The 22,023-nt window shown below is 39.2% G+C and overlaps 1 protein-coding gene and 1 long non-coding RNA gene across 14 annotated transcripts in view; both read right to left on the bottom strand.

Annotated features, from left to right (window-relative positions):
* Positions 1-22,023, bottom strand: part of hdac4 (histone deacetylase 4) — a 481,405-nt gene that overhangs the window by 210,579 nt on the left and 248,803 nt on the right. The window lies entirely within an intron of this gene.
* Positions 15,022-18,066, bottom strand: LOC138761710 (uncharacterized). The gene is made up of 2 exons (XR_011356446.1): positions 17,638-18,066; positions 15,022-17,367 (listed from the first exon to the last, which is right to left on the bottom strand). It is a non-coding gene; the product is annotated as an uncharacterized lncRNA (long non-coding RNA).

Here is a 22,023-nt window from a genome sequence, read left to right as displayed (position 1 = left end):
AAATTAAATTAAAAAAAATTAAATATATAGGCAGGCAGGATTCCTGTGAGTGGGACACTTTGGTTGGCATGGGTAAATTAGGACAAAGAGCCTGTTTCCACACTGTAACTAGTGGGGTTTTCCAAAGTTGTTCTCTTTCTTCCCACATCTGACAAATTTGCTGGTAAGTTAATTGGCTCTGCAAACGGTCTCCAGAGTAGGGGATGGTAGAGAATCAGGAAAAGGTTTGAGTGGATGTGACACAAAATAAGTCAGAGAAACAGGTGAGGGAATGGGAATGATTTGAGAGCCACTGTGGACTTGATGAAGTGAATAGTCCCCTGCTATGCCTTAAGAAAATATGAGAACCATGCAATTTAAAAGTGAGAAATTTCATCCTCAAAACCATTAGACTAATTCCCTTGTAAGATTTTATTCCTTAGAGTTGTACACCTTGCTTGTGAAATGTATCATACCTATACCATATCCTAAAGGCTGCTAAAATGCCAAATACTGATGATGCACTCCAATTCAAATCAACAGCTCCCTTTCAAAGTGGTGACAAAAGATCTTGTTTGAATGTGAGCTGGGCAAATCTTTGAATCATCTGGAATAACTCCATTTTTGTGCTGAACATGCAATTTGTAAGAAATATTACCACAGCTTGAATTAAACATATCATTTATATTTAGTACTTTATGAACAGTAATATTATGTAATCCCATGAAACAAATTGTTTGATTGACTACAATTTTATGCAGAAGGACAAATACATTTTCAACAGCAATACAAAGAAGCCCTGGAGAAACTGAGCAGATCACGCAACATTCTCATTTTTCAATAATGTTTTGCACTGTTTTTTAAGATGGTCAAGTGAAACACCACAATTCATTTCCGCACCTCACAGATAATGATGGAGAAACATGCATTCACTCATGAGAATTATCGTTTTTGTTAAACATGTGGCAGAAGTTGAAAATTAGATTGGGCAAATACCACCATTTAATTTTGAGTCATGATTATTACTCCACATTTTAAGAGAGAGAAGCATAAATAGGCTATTCTGCCCATCAAGACCACTGCACCATTCCATCATGAGCTGATCCGTTCTCCCACTCAGCCCCACTTTCTCCCCATTACCTTTGATATCCTTCCTATTTGGGTACCTATCAATCTTTGCCTTAAATACACCCAATGACAATGGTTCCACAGCTGCCTGTGGCAGTAAATTCCAGAGGTTTGACATTCTCTGGCTAATGCAATTTCTCCACATCTGTTTTTAAGTGACCACCTTTTGATTCCCCTACCATGGGAAACAACTTTGCTTATCTGTCCCGGCCTTTCAACATTCGAAATGCTTCTATGAGGTGTTCTGAACTCTAAGGAGTACAGACCAAGAACCATCAAACATTCCTTAAATGCAAATTCTTTCATTTCAGGAATCATTCCTGTGAATCTTCTCTGAACCCTTTCCAATGCCAGCACTCCTTCCTTAAATAAGGAGCCCAAAATTGTATCCTGTACTCCAAGTGAGACCTCACAAGTGCCTCATAAAGCCCCAACATCACACCTTGTGCTCGCTTTGTACCATCGAGTCAACCTGGAGTTTAATCTTTAGGGTCTTCTGCATGAGGACTCCCAAGTCCCTTTGCACCTCAGAATTTTGAATTTTCTCTCCGTCCCAAATAATACTCTGCCCATTTATTCCTACTATCAAAGTGCATGACCATATGCATCCCTGCACTGTATCTCATTTGCCATTTCTCTGCCCTTGTGTTGACAGGGGGCCATTTGGCCCAGTGAGTCTGTGCTTGCTCTCAGAGTATTCTTAGTCTTACTCTTCTGATTATTTTCCTGTAACTTATTCTCTCTTATGTGTCCACCAACTTTCTCCCTCCTTACCCCCGCCACCCATCCCAATTTAGAGGCAATTTACAGAAGCCTATAATTTTTGGGTTTGTGGGAGAAATAAAGAGTGCAGGGGAAACCCAAATGGTCAGGGAAAATGTGCAAACTCCACTGGGGCAGAAAATCTGCAAACTCCACTCCAGGCAGTAACCCAAGGTCAGGATCAAACACCACTCTCTTTACAAACTTGCAATGTCATGTAAACTCAGGAGGGATGCTTCACAGAGATAAGGACATTATTTCATGTCACAAGGACAAGGTCTTATATTTTACTGTAATCTATATAGTATTTCTTTCTGGAGCTTTTGCATTTACTATATACAAAAGGACATCCCTGATCCAATGAATGCATCAGACATTTCAGCGATTAAACTCTTCCAAAATGTTACCAGTGCCAGAAGAATGGGTCACAAAACAATGTGCAAACTTTTCAATTTCTAGATACATTAACTTTAGAACCACAACTTTAAATTAGATACATTTCTTTTGAAATAGAAGTGGAGATATAAATTTTCCAGGTAATATTGAAATATGAATGGTGCTAATAAATACACAAAAAGATAAATTGGGAAAGGCCAGGTACAGGCAGGCCTGAATGTCAGCTCTGACTCAGAATGTAAAAATGTCAGAGGTGCCTTTTTGCAACTACAGGCTTCATCCCTAACATCGAAGTACTCGAGATGGCAGAGGCCGACAGCATCGAATTCACGCTGCTGAAGATCCAACTGCGCTGGGTAGGTCACATCTCCAGAATGGAGGACCATCGCCTTCCCAAGATCGTGTTATATGGCGAGCTCTCCACTGGCCACCGTGACAGAGGTGCACCAAAGAAGAGGTACAAAGACTGCTTAAAGAAATCTCTTGGTGCCTGCCACATTGACCACCGCCAGTGGGCTGATCTGGCCTCCAACCGTGCATCTTGGCGCCTCACAGTTCGGCGGGCAGCAACCTCCTTTGAAGAAGACTGCAGAGCCCACCTCACTGACAAAAGACAAAGGAGGAAAAACCCAACACCCAACCCCAACCAATTTTCCCTTGCAACCGCGTTTGCCTGTCCCGCATCGGACTTGTCAGCCACAATCGAGCCTGCAGCTGACGTGGACATTACCCCTCCATAAATCTTCGTCCGCGAAGCCAAGCCAAAGAAGGCTCAATAACATAATAAATCAAGATCATAAAATAACTTATCTCCAAAATTCAGCTACCATTTACACATATTTCAAACAAGATAAATATTCCCAGACTGATGTCAGGACTGACATGTTGTGAGAGATTGTATCATCTGGCTAATATTCACTTGAGCAGACAAAGAATTGCTGGAGGAACTCAGCAGATGCCAGGCAGCATCTATTGGGCAGTCATTCACTTAAGTTTTGAAGAGGGGAAACTAGGGGTCTCCCATAAAAATGTATAAACTTCTAATGAAATATGATGATTAAGACACAGTAACGAGGTTCCAAAGGAAAAAATTAGGACAGTTAGAGTTTAAACATAAGGTGTCAGGTGAGAGAAAAATATGTTGAATTCTCTACTACAGAAAGCCGTTGAAGCCAAATCATTCAATATATTCATGATAAGAGTTCGAAGCTGTTCTTGGCACAGCAGAATCAAGTGATATGGGAAAAAGGTGGAACAGGGGGACTGAATGTTGAACAGTTAAATGGCCCTATTCCTGCTCCTAAATTTTGTTTCTGTTCACAAGTTTCATGCATCTTGGGTTACTTTTCACTTCCCCTTGGATCCAGACAAAAATCTGCATTGCTTCAGATTGCCTCCTTCTGTAAATACACAACATATTTAAGTGATACTACGCACGGAGAGGGCAATTTTGTGAGTGGTCAAGAATTCCTTCATAAAAGGTTCACTGGCAATTTTTTTCTTTATATAGTAGTTATGTTTTGAGATCTGATCAGAGCATTGCTGGCAAGATGAGCATTTATTGCCCTTCCTATCTTGCCCTGAAGGTGGCAGTCCTGTGCCACCTTCTTGAACAACAGCTGGCCAAGGTACTTCAAGGAGCTTGACCAGGCAAGGCTTTATTCCTGCGATTGCAGGGGATAAGGGGTGATCATAGAAAGCTGCACAAAATTATGACAGGAATAGATTGGATGAACACACCATCTTTTACCCAGATTAACCAAAGAACTAAAGGCAAGAGATTTAATATGAACCTGAAAGGCAACTTTTATATAAAAAAGAGAGTGGTGAATGCATGGAACAGGCTGCCAGTGGAGGTAGCTAAGGCAGGTACTATTTCAATGTTGAAGAAAAATGGATAGAGTAGGTTTCAAAGGATATGGGCCAACTGCAGGCAGGTGGGACATTTTGGTTGGTGTGGGCAAGTAGGGCTGAAGGGCCTGTTTACATCCGGTTGGACTCCATGACCTTATAAGTTTGCAGGATAGTGTTTCAAGACTTGGATGAAGAGCTGGTAATATATTTCCAGATCAGGATAACATGCGACTTGGGGGAATGGGGTTTGCAGCTGGTGGCATACCCATCTACCTGCTGCATTTGTCCTTTATGGTGGCACAGATAGCAGGCTTGGGTGTGCTGTTAAGAGTAGGCTTAATGAATATCTGCAATGTGCTGTCAGTGGTACATACTGCAGATACCATGCCTTTGGTGTTTCATTGTAATAGAATAGAGAATCTGTGAGTGTTTGTTATTGAGAGGGAGGGTGCGGATTTATTAGAAAGGCAGGCCCTGATGAATCACTGTGAAATGTCAAATAAGCATCTTTAAGAGACTACCAACACCTATCCAAAGATTTCTTCACATAAATTTGGAAAATTTGGTTAATTACTGCCACCATATTCGGTGGGTGATAGATAGCAAACTGAATCTATACACCCTTTCACACTTGCAAGTGATCCTAGGAATTAACCGTCAATCAGCCTTTAAAGTGTCTGGTGTGAAAGCAAAATCAGTTCAATGCCGACGTCAGATAATGTCATCTCTCACTGGGGATTGATGGCCTCAACCGCTAGTACAATCCTTGGCATCTGCAGATGCCGGCGTTACAATCAGGCAAGTGTGAAACAGGTAATTGCATTGTGGGATTGAAATAACCCAAGTTTTTGCTTGAGTGCAGGAAAGTGAAGGAAGAAAAAATTAAAATGAAGTATAAACTTTGCCGTGGGAAAGTCGCAATGGGAGAGAGAGACAGAGGAAATAAATAGCAATAGTGGACAAGTTTTAACAGCGAGGGAAAGTTGGTAGCGGTATAATGCACAATTTATAAAGACCGTGGGGAAGAAGCAATGGCGGACCTCACTTCCCAGAATGCTATGCAGCAGAGAAACTCCTCCATAAATGGTCCATTACTGCAGCCGAGGATACCCCTTTCTCTTCCGCATGGAATTCTGGGAGGGCAGGTCCACCATTACTTTTTCCCCATGGTATTTATAAACTGTATGCAATAGTGCTACTAACTTTCCCACACTGTATAAATTGTGTGCTATAGCGTTACCAACTTTCCCACACTATATAAATTGTGTGCTATAGCACTACCAACTTTCCCACACTATATAAATTGTGTGCTATAGTGCTACCAACTTTCCCACGTGGTTTAAAAATTGTCCACTATTGCTATTTATTGCTGGCACTATTCCACGGTCCCTTATAAAGGTTACATAGGTGGGCATAACAACAACAGAGCTAAAGGGCTCATACTGTGCTGTACATAAAGCTTAATTATGTTATAATTAGACATGATTAATTTTGCTCAAATTTAAGATAATAATACATTGATCAGGATTTAGGGCAGGTCCACCATCGCTTGATGCATTATGACATCACCAGTAGAAGGTAGAACAGTTCTAACCCCGGGGATGGCTCCTTGCAAGAGTGAAAGTGTTCAGTGTCCCAGTTAGGAGTGGTCAAGTGTGAAAAGTCAAACCCCCATTCCTATCTCAGGACACTGAACAGTTCGATTTAGTGGGAATGCAAGTGTAAAAGGGGCTTATGCTGCTCTCATTAGAACACATTGGTCCCCAACTACACATGCAACACAAGTCTCTAACACAATAATCTCAGGCTGGTGTTTGTACTTTCCCTCTCTGTATTTCATGTTAATCATTTTTTTGAGGTGGCTTTTCAATTTCTACTGTAAATCTTTAGAAATGCGTCATTATCAATATTTAGATTCATGAAAGTTAACAGAATTCAATGTAGAGAATTACAAATTATATACAACCCACCCAATTAATCAATCAAATGACTACTGCCTTGCTTGATCAGTTCTTCTTGTAGATTTAATGTAGATCCACAGATCTATTTTTTACACCTTAGCTTTCCCTTGACTGTATAGAAAAGTCAACTCCAGAACCGTGAATAATCCTGTAGCTAGTTGTTTCATAAAAGTTCATCTGGAGTGAAGAAGGGGTCAGGTCCAAAACATCGACTGGTTTTTGCTTTCTATGGATGCTGCCTGACCTGCTGAGTTTGTCGAGCACTTCTGTGCACCCCAGCATCTGTAAATCTCTTGTTTACATCCATTCGTTGTTTTATACTGAAGTGTTTTAATCCAACTAAATATTTATGAGTTCAATATGATCAAGTGACGTTGATCATGGATTTGAAATATGGCAGAGAGATTCCTTCTGTTGACAACATGCATGTATGAATATTATAAAGCATTCAACCATCCTAGTGGCCTTAATGATTCTCTGCAAGTTAAGGACTATTAACTCATTTATTTTCAGGATTTAAAATTCAGCTGTTCCTTTTAATTTGAATGTCATGCTCTGCATCAGGCATGACTCGCACATTTCTATGGTACAGAAATGAGTCAAATGCCACAAGTTCCTGACAGAAACATTGATTACAACTGACCTACTTCTGCCCTCATGAAATTTGGAAAAAAGTGTTCTACTTAATGTAACCCACGTCAACACAAAAGGCCTGTAATTCATGAATATTTTATGGAAAAATAGAACTGCTTTCATTCAATTTGCCTCGAGAAATTATGAAAACCACAGTATTCAAGATGTTAATGAAAGCACAAAGGGAATATTCAGATTCTTACTTCCAGACAATTGCTGTATGAAAAAGCAGTAATTGAACAGCTAAAACAAAAAGACAATCTAAGATCAGATACAAATGCGTACTTCTGTACATAATTACATGTATTTAACATGTAATTTATGGATAATCTTTGTGAAATACCACATGTCAAGAAATACTATAAAAAGCATGGACTGAAACACTGTTAGCTCTGGCACATTTTGGTGACTCATTACAAATGGTTCTATGCTGATATGGTTTCTGTAAATTCACTAATACAGCAGGAACTACAAGTCAGTTGACAAAAGTGCTGTAAAAACTGCAGGTCACACACCATTCATGGAAAGCAAAAGGCAAGTCTACGTTTCAGGCCAGATCCTTCTTCAGGTGTGATATTTCTTCAAGAACTGCAAGACTATTAGAGATCAGAGCAGCACCAACAATCTGATTAACCATTATCAAAGACCTTTTATTCTAACATAACCTTCACTTTCATTGAAAGTCCCAAGGCATGGGCAGCTCAAATTTGGATCTGTACAGTATTTTTGTGTTTAAAAACACTGGCATGCTGTTGAGTTCCAGCAGTAAATGATACCTTACAGCTGTTCCACTTCATGAGGTATTTTTGAGACAACTGACATTGAGCAGAATTGCATCCAAGCAACAAAAGGTTGTATACACTGAAATCACATGTTCATAATTATTTGGATTTAATGTCATTCTGGAGTCCTTGGTGACATGGAGTCCTGTGGAAATTTCAGTGAATCTTACTAAAACCGTGGCTTGATAGTGGTTCTGTGAGTCGAATCCAAATTTAAAAAAAAATCATTTTAAATGCTTCCAGTAACTCTTTTCCAGAGTTTATTGTTGCTTCAAGATTTCCTCTATTCTTTCTTCTCAGATTCCTTTGCTAAACATTTTCAATGTAAGTTCAATAGATTTTATGATGACTTTTCGAGTCTTCAACATACCAGGGTGCTTTACAAGAGCATGTTAAGATAAATAATCAAAAGCAAATGGAGATGCCAAATGTGTTGCAGGTTTATTAGACCAGTACCTCAGGAAATATTAGAAAAACTGGGCCTGCTTGCTAAAGTTTAGAATAGTGAGAGAGACCTTAATTAGGATATACAAGACCCTGAAATATCCACAACAGGATGGATATTGACAGAATGTTCCCTCTTGCAGGAGAATACAGAATGACATGTCACTTGCGTGGACAAAGGGTTCTTCCATTTAAAATAGAAATGAAGAAATTTTATTTCCTTTTGAAGCTGCAAATCTTTAGAACAGAGATAGATGAATTCTTAAAAGGACAGTGAGAGATTACAAAGAGTAGACAAGAGTATGGAATTGAGACAACACTTAGATCAGCAATATTCTTACTGAATGGTGGTGCAGGTTTAGGTGCCAAGTGGCACATTGCTCTCCTTATTCATTTGTTTGTAGGATTAAAGGAGCAACTTAAAAGGGGAAACGACAGACATCAGTCAGTTCTTTGGTATTGTCTAGAGTTTAGAGGTCTCGTTGCCAATAGTTGAACAATTGAATACAAGCCGAGTTCCACGCACTCCATGATGTCCTCTTCTTCTGTCGGCTCCATTTCCATGCCTATTCTCCCCACTACAGATCCCTCCTCCCTCTTTAACCTTCTTCCTCCTCCTGCACACCTCGTTTCAGTCTTCTTCTTGCTCTGGACCTTTATATTTCCATCTGGTGCTGAGACATCAACCATATCGACTTCACTACTCCCCTCACTCATTCCAATCTCACCCCCTCACAACACCTGGCCCTCCACTCTCTCTCTGCACCAATCCGAACCTCACTATCAAACTTGCAGACAAGGATGGCGCTGTTGTGGTCTGAGCACTGATCTCTATCTGACTGAAACCAGACAACAACTCTACCTCCTCTTACCTATCCCTCCAACAGGACCCCACCAGACCTCATCAAACCACTGTATCATGCATCATCTCTGAACTCATCATTTCTGGTCACCTCCCTGGCACAGCCTCCAACCCTATTGTTTCCTAATCACGTACCACCCATTTCTACCTCTTACCCAAGATCCACCAACCCAACTGTCCTGGCAGACCTATCATGTCTGCGTGCTCCTACCCCACTGAATTGGTTTCCACTTACCTTGACTCTGTTTTATCCCTCCTGGTCCAAGTTCCTCCCCACCTACGTCTGGAACACTTCACATGCCTTCCATCACTTCAGCAACTTCAGTTCCCTGAACTTGATTGCCTCATATTTACTATAGACATCCAAACCCTATACACCTCCATTCCCCATGCTAAAGGCCTCAAAGCCTTTTGTTTCTTCCTGGAACATAGAACCAGCCAGTTCCCCTCCATCCTCCTCTGGTTGGCAGAACGTGCACTCACCCTCAATAATTTCTCCTTTGACTCATCCCACTTTTTCCAGGTTAAAGGGGAAGTCATGGGTACCCACATGGGCCCCAGCTATGCCAGCCTTTTTGTTGGTTACTTGGAGTAATCCATGCTATAAGCCTACACAGGCAAGGCCCCTCAACTCTACCTCTGCTACATCAATGACTACTTTGGTGCTGCCTCATGTACTCATGATGAGCTCATTGACTTCATCCTCTTTGCTGTCAACTTTCACCCTGACCTCAAATTCACTTGGTCCGTCTCTAGGAACACTCTCCCTTTCCTTGGGACCTACCCCTGTGACTGCAGGGGATGCTCCACATGTCCACACCTCCACCTTTAGCACCATTCAGGGCCCCAAATAGTCCTTCCAGGTGAAGTAACATTTCACGTGAATCCACAGGGGTCTTCTTTTCCTGCTGTGGACTCCTCTACATTGGAGAGACTGGACGCAGACAAGGAGATCACTTTGTTGAGCATCTTGGCTCTGTCTGCAGCAATAGTGTGAATCTCCCAGTGGCCACCCATTTCAATTCTTCATCCCACTCCTTTGCTGACATGTCTGTCCATGGTCTCTTGCACTGCTAGACTGAGACCACCCTTAAAATGGAGGAACAACACCTCATCTTCTGACTGGGCACCTTCCAACCGGATGGTATTAATATCGACTTCTCTGGCTTTTGTTAAAAACATTCCACACACCCTTCTTCCCCTCATCTCTTCTTTCCCAGTCTCCTTTTGCATAGACATAATAAATTCTCACCTAGTCCCTTATCAGATCCAATTAACACCTTTTGTTGGTCTGGATTCCTCCCGGTTGTTTGAATTCTGAGACTCTCTGTTAGACCCTCCTTCTGCCTTTTCTGATTTTTCCTTGAAGAAAGGCTCAGGCTGAAACATCAGCAACATATATTTGCCTCCTATAGATGCTGTAAAGACCCGCTGAGTTCCTCCAGCATTTTGGTTTTTTTAAAAACTACAATCACAGCATCTGCAGCCTATCGTGTTTCATTCAATTGAACACAAGAAAATATCAACAAATAGCTGAGAGGACTTTGGTCCAGCCACCATCTTTACTGTGAAGATATGTTCCAGAATTGGACACATGCCCCCAACAAGGGGTTTGCAATGTGAAACATTAACTCTGAGTGGTTAAGTATTTTCAGCATTACATTTACAATTCTTGAATAATCTTTTTGTTTTGTATCTTCTATTTACTATTTCAGTATGATATCCTTGATTAAATCTGCCCATAAGAGCTAATATTTGAATATCTCAGCTAGACTAGAGTCTTGTAACTATTTTCAGAAGCATTTTCTAGCATGCATGTTGTCTCTCTCACTGGTACTGATGTCAGTAGTTTCATTAAATTGCTCCCACTCAATAAGCAATGAACATCAAACTGCTGAAGCATGGTAACTGGTAATACTGCAGGCTTTTAACACAGCAAATGATAAGGCCATAAGTTCAGCATAATCAACCTCAGAGTCCTGGAGCCAGAGCTGTTGCCTAAAATTAAACGTTGCTTTTATATTTTGCTTCACCTCATCCTTCAGTGCTCCTCCCATACTGTGCACCAGCATTAAGCACTCAACAACAGTTATTACAAAGCAGTTGACAGATAATTAAACCATCTACTTCAAATCTTTATCCGACTGTTTTCGATAAACACCTTTCCAAAAACTGAAACTGTATTATACAACACAAGAGCTAACAATCTACACCAGGATCACTTCTTAAGCATTTATTCACAATCATTATACATGTGCTTTCTTCAAGAGTTGGCATCATGTTCTCATCAAATGGGATGTGTAAGACTGATTCATATGAATGCCATTACAAATTTTCTCCATCACTTTTTCTGCTTAATATGAATTCATTTATTCTAGTAAATGAGAGCTAAAATCAGCTAATAATTAAGATCTCACGTACATTTGTGAAAATTCTGCTAGATCATTAAAGTTGTGAACTTAAACCTTGGAAACTCATCAGAACAGTGAGTGGATAAAAAAGATCACTTCAAGAATAAAAATGTTTAAAAATTCTCAACCTTTCTTGTAACTTAAACTCACTCACTTTCCCTTTGCTGCCATTTGATCACTATTGCTCTGTGTAGCTAGAGGGATAAGAGGATCAATTAAACAAATTAAAAATAGAGACAGCTCCAGAGAAAAAAGCAACTTTTGCTAACTTCACACGTTGAAACAAGAAGTAGAGCAAAGCCAGTACAACTAAATTCGGGGTCCCAGTAAATAGGTGGTCAAACAGCTGTTTAATTTCTGGCTACCACTAAAAACTCCCAGTATTATTCCAAGCAACCTGTTGAGGAAAATCAACTAAATCTAAGGAAGCATCCACACATCTTGACAGGATTAAAGGTTACCTGCCCATCAGCAAAGGGCCTAAGGCTCCTCCAAACATCAGCTGAGAGAGCGGAAACTCAATAAACATGGATAAATATAGTCAGTACAACATGGAAAGTAAAGGGGCATTTTAATAAATTGTGGTGCATGAAAAGATAGATACAAAAGCTATAGGAATCATGGGATCTGCAAGCCCAAAGCAAACGAGTCAATTTTTCAGACTTAATTCAATTTAGCAATTTAATCACATGCTTTAAGGTCTTCTCTCTCAGCAACAATAATGGTATTTGAACCTATTTGTTCCATTTCCCTCAACATTTACCTGGTAATATATTTCACAACTCTGTCATTGAAAGAAAATGCTCCATCTAACCCTTTCATCCTCTTTATTTCATTTTGCTCCTGGCATTTGAAATATAGTTATAGAATCATAAGCTTTTGATTAATTTTAGTTCTTCAAATATGGTCATGTTAACTGTCCAGAACTTAAAGTTCCAACATCAAGAATAATTTGTTGCTTGGCTGTATATTAAAATATTGACAGGTGTAATTTTAAAAAATAATTCAGTATATGACTAGACCCTTTGTGCTAATACGTAGTGAGTATATTACTTGTATGTTTATTTTAGCCAAGGATTGGAATAAACTGTTGCAAACTGAACCAGGCATTGTTTTTTTTAAAGAGTGAACAGAATATTTCCAATTATTTTTTTTTACATAAACTCCAACTGTTGGCATGGTCACCAATAGTTGCAAATCATCTAGTGACCGTATTTCTTCTCACGGTTTCAATTTTTGATCTTTGCAAATTTGAAAATTTTGTTGACCACAAACAAGATCCCAAAATATTCCTATTACCCCAGAATCTAGGTTATTGTCTTCCTTCCTACAAGAAAATGGACAACGCCCTAGACAAATGTACTTAGAAAAACAAGTTAATGCTAAATTATGAAAAATGAGATGAACTGAATCTATAGCATACATAACGTTATTATTAAACTATAGGTTTATAAACCTTTAACTATCACTGAAAATAATCTAATGATCTTAATTCCTGAACTCTCCTCAGTTAGCTAATCTCAATTAGCACAATGTACGACGGACACTTGCACTTCTTTTTGTAGTTATTGTTGTAAGGTGGTTTATATAAATATTTGCCCTGTTGACGCTGCCACAAAACAACGAATGTTGTGTCATGTTCATGACAATAAATTTTGTTTCTGATTCAAATGAAAGTCCAAAAAGATCTTCAGCAGTTGTTTGTGGGGAAAAAAGCAATAGGCTTTATGCTTCTGGGAACACTATTCAGGAACTCCGAAGAATGCACAAGACTGGATGACGTTCTGCTCCTCTCCATAAACAGGTTATCAGCATGCAAGAAAAAAAATTTTGTGGAATCTCCATTACTAACATCCCAGCAGAAGTCACCATCTCCAGGAATGAATATGATGAAAGAAAAGAGTGAGGTAGGAAAAATTGAACAGTATAAACTAAAGCCCCTTTCATACTGGCATTTGAAGCCAGTAATTAACCGCCAATTTATTGGTTCACCTCCAAATGTGAATGCTCCCGAACCGGTATGGGGGTGGGGGGGGGGGAAGAAGAGAGGTGTAAAACTGACCTGCAATTATCCACCTAGGGAGGTAGTATTATTGCTGATCCAGCATATCGGGTTGCCCAATGTGAACGGGACATCCGGTATGTTGGGCCCAATTAGGAACATGTTGATGATGTTCTTGCGCATAGTAAGGTGAAAGGAACAAAAGATATTCTTCCAAGTAACAACACTGATTTCAAAAGGTATAAACTTTGTATTCCATGCACTAAATTCACAATCTTGATCTTGTATTTAAACAAAATTATTAATGTTTAATTGAAATATAATTAAGCATTATGTACAGCACAATATGAGTCCTTCAGCCCATGATGTTGTGCCAACCTATATAAACCTACTCCAGTTTCAGAAAATCGAGGCGGGAATAAAACACACACGAAAAGAGATCGTGGAAATAATATGCACACAACTTAGTAAAACGTACACGCACAATTTATAAGGGATGATGGGAAAATCATAGCAGGAATAAAACAGTCAAGAATAAAAGAACACGGGGAAAATAAGTGCACAATTTAATTAAACAAGTGAATTAAAGTTCTATTTTATCTTGCGGCAAGATTGCACCCGACTAATTCAGTCGTCTTTATTGTTTGTTATTTTCTTCAATGATTTTATCTGCTCCATTATACTCCTGCTGTTAGGTGGTGGGGGGTGCATGTGTTGGGGGATATGCGTAAGTAAGTGGTGGGAGGTATGGGGGGGCACTTCCAGTACATTTCTCAGTGATATCTACAAAAAATATCACCTATGGCAAGCACTGAAATGGAATTCCCACTGTTAAACCTTATTGGGCATAGGAAAATAGTTATGGGGGTAACACACACACACACACACACACACACGCACACACACGCACACACACACACAGTTTATAGCAAGCATGAGAAGTGGTAGCAGCAGAAAAATACAAATGCGCAGAATTTAGAGCGAGCGTGGGAAAGGCACAGTGGGGAAGGAATATACAGACAAAACTAAGTGGGTATATACACAATCAAGGATAGATAGAGGGAAGGGAGAGAAAGATGGGGAAAGATTAAGGGTGGGGAGAGAGAGAGAAAGACAGAGAGAGCATTAGACAGCAGGCAGGCATGGAACGAGCAGCCTTTTCCTTTAAAGCCCCCTTGTCCCAGTGTGCCTTGGCTGTATGCATAGAGCACTCACAGAGGAGTTTTTCTGCTGCATAGAATTTTGGGAGGGTAGGAATGCCATCGCTTGATGCGTCACTCAGAACATCATCACTGGAGGTGAGGTGCCCCTTTGCTCTGAGCTACAAGGTAGGTAACATGAAAGGATACACAGAACCTGTTTTCCTTGATCCAGTGTGAATGGTTCTACCGGTATTTCAAAACTGTTGGTTCACCCACCAATTTTGTGGTAAAAGGAGCTTAAGTAGCTGAGCAAAACTACTGGTATTTGATCAACAGCAAAAAGCAATGGGATATAGGAATGGACAAACACAGCAATCTCCAAAACATCGAAGATATATGATGAATCACTCTACTGTTAGAAAAAGATAATCCCCACTGGAACTCAGGAAACTTCAATATTATTGCTGGCCTTGAGAATGATTTGGGAGACTCCTTTCTAACTTAAATTTATGAGGATACAGGACGAGAGCAAAGAACTACAAATTTATATAATTACAAGACTGCATTGTTATTCTAATGTGATAGAAATAAAACAATTCACTTTTAGCAAAGATAGTTGTATTTCTTTCAAGAATTGATAAAGTCAAAAAATTACAGACATTAGGTGACTGAAATATACTGATTTAATACTGTGTTAAGCATGAAGCTACATTTTTTACTTCATATTAGAGAGACTTTGAGTACAGATACATAGTTCCATGAAAATGACAACACAAGTAGACAGGGTGGTGAAGAAGATGCTTGCCTTCGTCAGTCTTGCCTTCAACAAGAACAGGAGCAGGGAAGTCATACAGTACAACTCCGATTATCTGAAATGGTTGGGTCCGGACCTATTTCAGATGACTAAATTCTTTCAGATAACTGGTTATTTTTTAAAATCAGCCCAGTAGCAACAGCAAATCACTTGCATCAATGTTTAAACAACAAACGAAAGCTTTTAAGCATTAAAATAATGCCACTGCCGATCACTGACATGTTCCCTCCGCTGCCGCCGATCCCCAGGGAGGCTTTCTGGGCTGGTGGCATTACTCACTGGTAAGTCAGCAGGCTCTTCTCTCCTGTGGGCTTGTTCCGGCAAGGGCTGCTCTAACTTTGCGTCCTGGTTCTCAATATTGGAGCCTGACACATCTCCCTTCCCAACCGCTGCTGCTGATCACCAACACCTCCACACCGAGGTCCCGTTCCTGCCTGCGAGCCTGAGGTCCCCACTCCTGTTCGGGAGGCCACTCTCCTTGATGACGCTGGGACAAGGGATTTTTTTCGACCGCTTGCAGCTGAGAGACAGTGGCAAGCAGTTTGAGAGGGATAGTTGGAGAGAAAAGTCAAAAAGGGAAGGTAAAGAAGAAATGAAAAGAGAGAAGGGAGGGAGTTACCTGAAACGAGGACAATTGTTCTAATTTCATGTTGGGTGATGTCCAAAATATTTTGGATAAATGAGGATTTTAGATAATCTGATTTCGTATAATTGGAGATATACTGTACTGCAATAGCACAAGAGGTAGTGAGACCACACGAAGCATTGTGCTGCAGCTCTGCTTTCCCAACTGTAGGAAGAATATGAATAAGTTGGATGTGTTGCAGAGGAGATTCACGAGAATGTCTGACTAGAGGAGTTCAATTATAGAAAATCCTAGGGTATAGATTTAAGTTGAGATAGAAAAGATTTAAAATGTATCCAAGGGCATTTTCTTCATGCAGAGCATGGTAGTTACATGGATTGAGCTGTTGGAAGTGGAAGAAGTAGGAATAAATGTAACATTTAAATGTCATTTTACACAGATACATGGATAGGTAAGATTCAGAGTTATGGATATGGTGGTTAAGACTAGCAGGGTTGGCACAGACAAGTTGGGCTGAAGGAACTGTTTCCGTGCTGTAAGACTCTATGGTTCTGTCCCAAAGAGTGCATATTGGTGTTTAAAGAAGTGCAGCCTGAACAGACATTCAGGAAAATTCTGCTGTGCAGTAAATTATCACAAGCCGCATGACTCTGGAATATTAATTTTTTAAGAGAACATGCTGCACTTAAATGAATTTAATTTAGCATGCAAAGTAGGAAATGTTGCAGTCAAGTCTCAAAACCACGTAACCATAACCCAATTACACTTTCTAAAAGTTTAGGATGAATGTGTAAGTAAGGGCCAGGATAGATAACTCTCCTGCTTTTCTTCAGATTAATGGATTTTATCTTTTGCCCTCAGCCAAGAGATCAGATGGAGTCTGCACCTAGTTTAATGTTTCACAGTTGTACTGTACCAAAGCATGTTTAGATGCCTGTGCCCAAGTCACTGGAGTGAAACTTGAACCCAGTACCCCTGGCTCAGAAGGGAATGCTGCAAACAGCTTTTATTCACAGTATTTTAGACTGTTGTTTCCTGCCATATCAAATAGGATTCAGAGAAAGGCGATTCCTACCTCACCCACTCAGAAGCCAATTATATTTTGCAATTTTACTGACTTGTTGGACGATGCAAAGACAAAGAGAAAATAAAATGAAACAGCAATAATTTACGTCTATTAAAATAAAGTCTCCATTGTAACAAATGTCAACAGAGCCTCAGAATGAGATCAGGGTTATTTTTAGTTACAGGTTTTTCTTGCAGCTCCTGCAGCACCTGATTGCAACGCCCACACAAAACAGACAGTCATCGGAGGCAAAACTGAAAAACCCACTCAAGTAAATATCTACAAGAAACCTTTTACAGCAAGAAAAAAATGTTACTTCACAATGATTTCCCTTTTCACAAAAAAAGGCAACATGTACAAAATATATAGTGCATTTGTTCTTCATTGTAAATGTCAACTTTTCTAAAAATTGCACAAAATCTGTGCTCAAAAATCCTACAGCTGAACAGGCCATAGGTTCAAGTTAAAGAAGAATCATCGCGATTTTTCCATCTTGCTCCTGTTGCTTTAACAGATCCAGGGGTTTGAGAGATAGGATGCCACTGCTGGAAATGAGAAGAGCGCCCTTACCATGAAAATATCAATGACCACAACTTCATGCCATAAAAGGATAATATCAGGATGCCACATTCAGCAACATTCCATTGCAACAAAGAAAAGAAAGCAACTTGGTAATCCAGGACGTTCCCTAACATCCGATGGCTATTAGCTATAAATGGTTTCTTCAGTTTTCTTTTCATACAATTGTTAAAATCCTCTCCCAGCAAATACAAATCACTCATTCAGCACATGAAGTAGACGGTACCCATGGTTACCTTCCCCATTTACTGCAGTTTAAAACTTGCGGTAATTGTTGATGAGAAAGAAATTAAGTTTCGGTCAGAACAAGGCAGCCTTGGCCCGTGCTACTTGCTTCTTTAGTGATGATGACATCAGAACACTCTGTGAAGCATACTGAGTACTTACTGCACAGTCGCCCATTTCCTGGAAACTCAGTGAATATATTTAGTCCTAGTGCAGCAGAACCCCCAGTACATCATTAAAATTGAGCCACCCACCAGTTAATACTTCCACCATACACCCAATCATTGCCTTAAAAGTAATCTTTTAACATGCACACTATTAGTCTACAACATAGTTCAAGGAACGAGAAAAGAATTCCTTCAAAGTATACTGCATTTTAGGGTGAACTATCAAAATTCCCAGCCATAATTTGTAAAATAACATGACTTGGACAGTGCAAAAGAGTGTTTTTGGATGCATCTGTTTTGGAGTGGTGTAATTTGTAAACACTGGAAATTTTATTATTGGATTTACAAAAAAACACATCAACATGTTCCACTGCAGCAGCCATCTCCAGAACTGCAGCAAAGTACATAGACCCTTTAAACAGTTTCTTGCCTAGTCAGCAGTGTTTTCTTCGAAAACTAGCCAGGCTAAATATTAAGTTGTTTGGTGTGTAATATGACATACCACATCATTAAAATGGCAGTTTCCTATTATTACACAGGGCAAAGAGAAACAAAAATAGCAAAAGGTACCAGAAAGAATTGCCAGTTGCTGAAGCCATCTTCCTATATGCCACAATTTAAAGTGGCCACCATTCAAATTCATTGATGGCAACATTTTTTAAGTGAACACATTTGGATCAAAAACAATATCATAGCTTATATTTGTTCAAAATAATACAATTTTCTGAAAATGGTAATTAATTTTAAACATTGGTTACATTTTTAAGACTGGGCATTTAATGAAACCAAATTCCAGATGCAACAGACAACGGAAACATTACAATTGGAGAGGACACCATTTAGACCCTACATCTTTGCTGGAGAAATACAAATGTAATTTCACTGAAAGCAGCTCTTTTGGTAGTGCTTTGTCTTCATGAACTATGATGGTCACCCATTTTTTTTTCCCTTGAAAGTGTCTGAATACATGAAGAGAATTCTAATAATCTTGGTGAAGAACAAGATAATGCTTAAAAACAACATAATTAGTTTCAGAGCTTTACTGCAGGGCCGTTTAACCTTTAACAGGATTTTCAAAAAGGGTTCAAAATACTGATTTTATGGAATGCTTCACTTGTCTTTGCTTATTTTGTACCTGCTACAAAATTAGCGAAACTAAAGGAAGAATTCAATGCTTCTAATTTTGCAAACCAATACTTAATCTCATTCATAGGTAAAACATGTGCAACAACTGTGGTGAGCCAACACGAAACCATATTCAGGAGGTTCAAGTGCACACTGAACAGCCTCCAGATCACAGGTGCAGCAGGAAATTGAATTTAGAAATGTTTAACCCTCTCAATCTGGATGTAATCTAGATTAAGCCACTAGTTCAGGCATTTAGGAATAATTAAACCAAGCTGCAAAAACAGCCTCACATAATACTGTGACAGCCTTCCATATAAAATACCATTTTAACTTTTCTATTGAAGAGAGACTACAATAGAAAATCCACACCAACAACATTGAACCCTTCTTATGCTGGAACGGGCTAAACTGAAGAACCACTTGGCATCTTGAGTCAAATCCCTCTGTAGTGATAGAGGAAGGTTTTCATATTGCCTGCCCAAAGGCATCTTGTCTACCCTTTCCTATTCACTGTGGAGCTTGGTTCACAAATTCAGTTAGGCTGCAGATAAACAGAAAGGTGCTTAAGAAAGGGAGAGATAGAACTGTTCAAAGGAGGGCATGGGTGAGAGGTTGAGCTGCAAGCAGAGGGAAAAGTGAGGTGGGGTCGATGGGATTATCACATTGTCAGGGCAGGGGAAGATGGGGAGTGGGGAAAGAAAAAGGTCAGGAGCAAATTGGATGAGAGCAATCACTAAGAAAACCACAAAAGGAGGTGGATGTACTCAGTCTCCCAAGAGATGATAACAAACGATCTGCCATAACATTACCCTCTGACAATAAAAGGTTTACAGCAAGACCACAATAGAATGCACGCAGTTTATTTCCATTTTGTTATTTGCTATATAAAAAATAATGGTAATACTACAGATGCCACGTATCAAGTGCTTTCACCTTCCTTTCCGTGGTACCAAAATACTCCCTCATTGACTTTGCAAATTAGTTTTAAAATACAGAGTAAACTACAACTTGCATTTAATGATCAACAAGCATTTAAACTTTTAGGCAGAGCTTGATAATGTTAGGGATGGATTTACAAGAAAAAAAAGAACATTATTCATCTTATTATTAGACAACTTCATTCAGAAAAATACATTTTTGCATGTGGCCAATATGATTAGCATTGTAAAATTTACGAGCTTCATGGTTTAAAAAAACATATTTAACTTGATTAATTCAATTTAATTTGAATATTTTACACTGCATGCCATTAATGAATACTTCGATTTTATATTCCATGTAATTAAACAAAATATAATTACAAGAATGAAAATCAAAACTAATGCAGTTGCTGAAAGTCAGAAAATGGTAGAAATACTCAGCAGGTCAGGCAGCATCTGTTGAAAGAAAAACATTTAATATTTCAAGTCTTCAAAGCAGTTTCTCTTTCCATACAAGAACATCTAATGTTTCATGCTGCATTATTAAATGGACTGGAAGAGGTGTCAATCATACCTCTGCCGCCTTACTCTCTTTAAAAGAGGTGGCAAGCATTGAAACAAATTCATTGATATTTTAGCAGTGGACTAACAATGCATAATTAAGGTGCTTGAGAGAAGTACTTGGTTGGACCAAACAGTAAAAAAATTTGTTAAATTCTGTGGAGGAACAGGAGTATTCACATTTTGTTCAATGAACGAAAATTGCAGCCTGAGAAGCAAAAGTTTGTTTTACTTAATGCCAAATCAAAGTGCAACGTACAACAGGAAATGCAAATGACACAGATTCTATAACTATCATTAAATGTAGTTGTTGCAATCAAGTTCTAACAACTCAGTGTGCAATGGTAACATCATAGCCATTGATCTTACTTCACTGGTTCAAAAAGGCAGTGACCAAACCGCAAACACCGAGCTGACCCAGCTTAAGTAAAAATTACTTATCATGTAACACAAAGAGCCAAGTACAATCTCTGCACCAATTGTATTTAAAAAACCTAACAGTCATGTAATTTACATTCAAGGAGCTGCAGAGTGATTTGTATAAAGGAGTAAAAATGCAGCAAATCCAAAAGTTATCACTTATTCACTTAATTAGTTTTCACATTTCAGAGCAATTTCAAATCCCAAATAAATGACTCTAAACTTGGTTTGTCAGAAAATGCCCATGAGAACAAGTTATTCACAATAAAAAAATTGTTTAGTGTTTCTTTCATTGCTGACAACAGATCCAGAAATTTTGCATATATACCATGTGTGCACAGGCACAGCCAATGTCAACAAGTCATTTTTTTTTAAAACCATGAAGTTATTCTGGCTGACATTTCAAATTAATTGAAACCAGTTTTGTTTCACAATCCCACCAAAATTCAAATAGAAATTCTGATTCTTGGACAACTGGATTCCTTTGAGAAGTGGCAAGAAATCTAGCAGATACCACAGAGTTAGTTCTGTGTGGTATTAAGCTAGGTGAGAAAAATATCCGGACCTTGTGGTCCATCTAGACCAGTCAATGGAAATTTCAGTCTAAATTGTCTAAACTAATAATTCTCAGCCTTTTGCATCCACAGACTACTTGTTTTCCTTAACTTATCGTGTTTAACCATAAACTCAAGGGCCATCAGTGAAAGGTGGCAGGTGAAGAGGGAGGGGGGGGGGGGGCAGGGAGGCGCTGAGAGAGTGAGGGGTGCCAGAAAGCTCGACCCCTTTATCAAGCCTAGAGAGGATTCTATTGTAGGTGGGAATTTTTTTTGGAGGATTTCTGTTCCTTTGTTGTCAAATTTACAACCCTGTTTTACATGCAACTATTTGTTAGATCAGTAATATTAGGCTTCACCAAGGATCAACTCCAGCAAACCTATGGACCACCAGTGGTCTGCGGACCACAGGTTGAGAACTACTGGTTTTGATGGTATTAGTGATGTTTAATTATTTAAGGTTGAATTTGCAATTAATAGCTCTGCTGATTAATTACAATATGAAGCAATGATGCTTTCTCTACAGCAATGAAACTTGAATTTTACCTGGGTAACATAAATGAGCTACTGCTTGCCACATTTGCTAACATGCTATACCTCAAAAAAATAGTATTTTAGACAGTAGCCTTAAATAAATGTCTTGAGGC

This window comes from Narcine bancroftii, chromosome 4 (assembly GCF_036971445.1).
Source record: "Narcine bancroftii isolate sNarBan1 chromosome 4, sNarBan1.hap1, whole genome shotgun sequence".
Classification (NCBI taxonomy): domain Eukaryota; kingdom Metazoa; phylum Chordata; class Chondrichthyes; order Torpediniformes; family Narcinidae; genus Narcine; species Narcine bancroftii.
The sequence above is the reverse complement of the archived record's forward strand: the minus strand, read 5'-3'. Positions and strand labels throughout refer to the sequence as shown.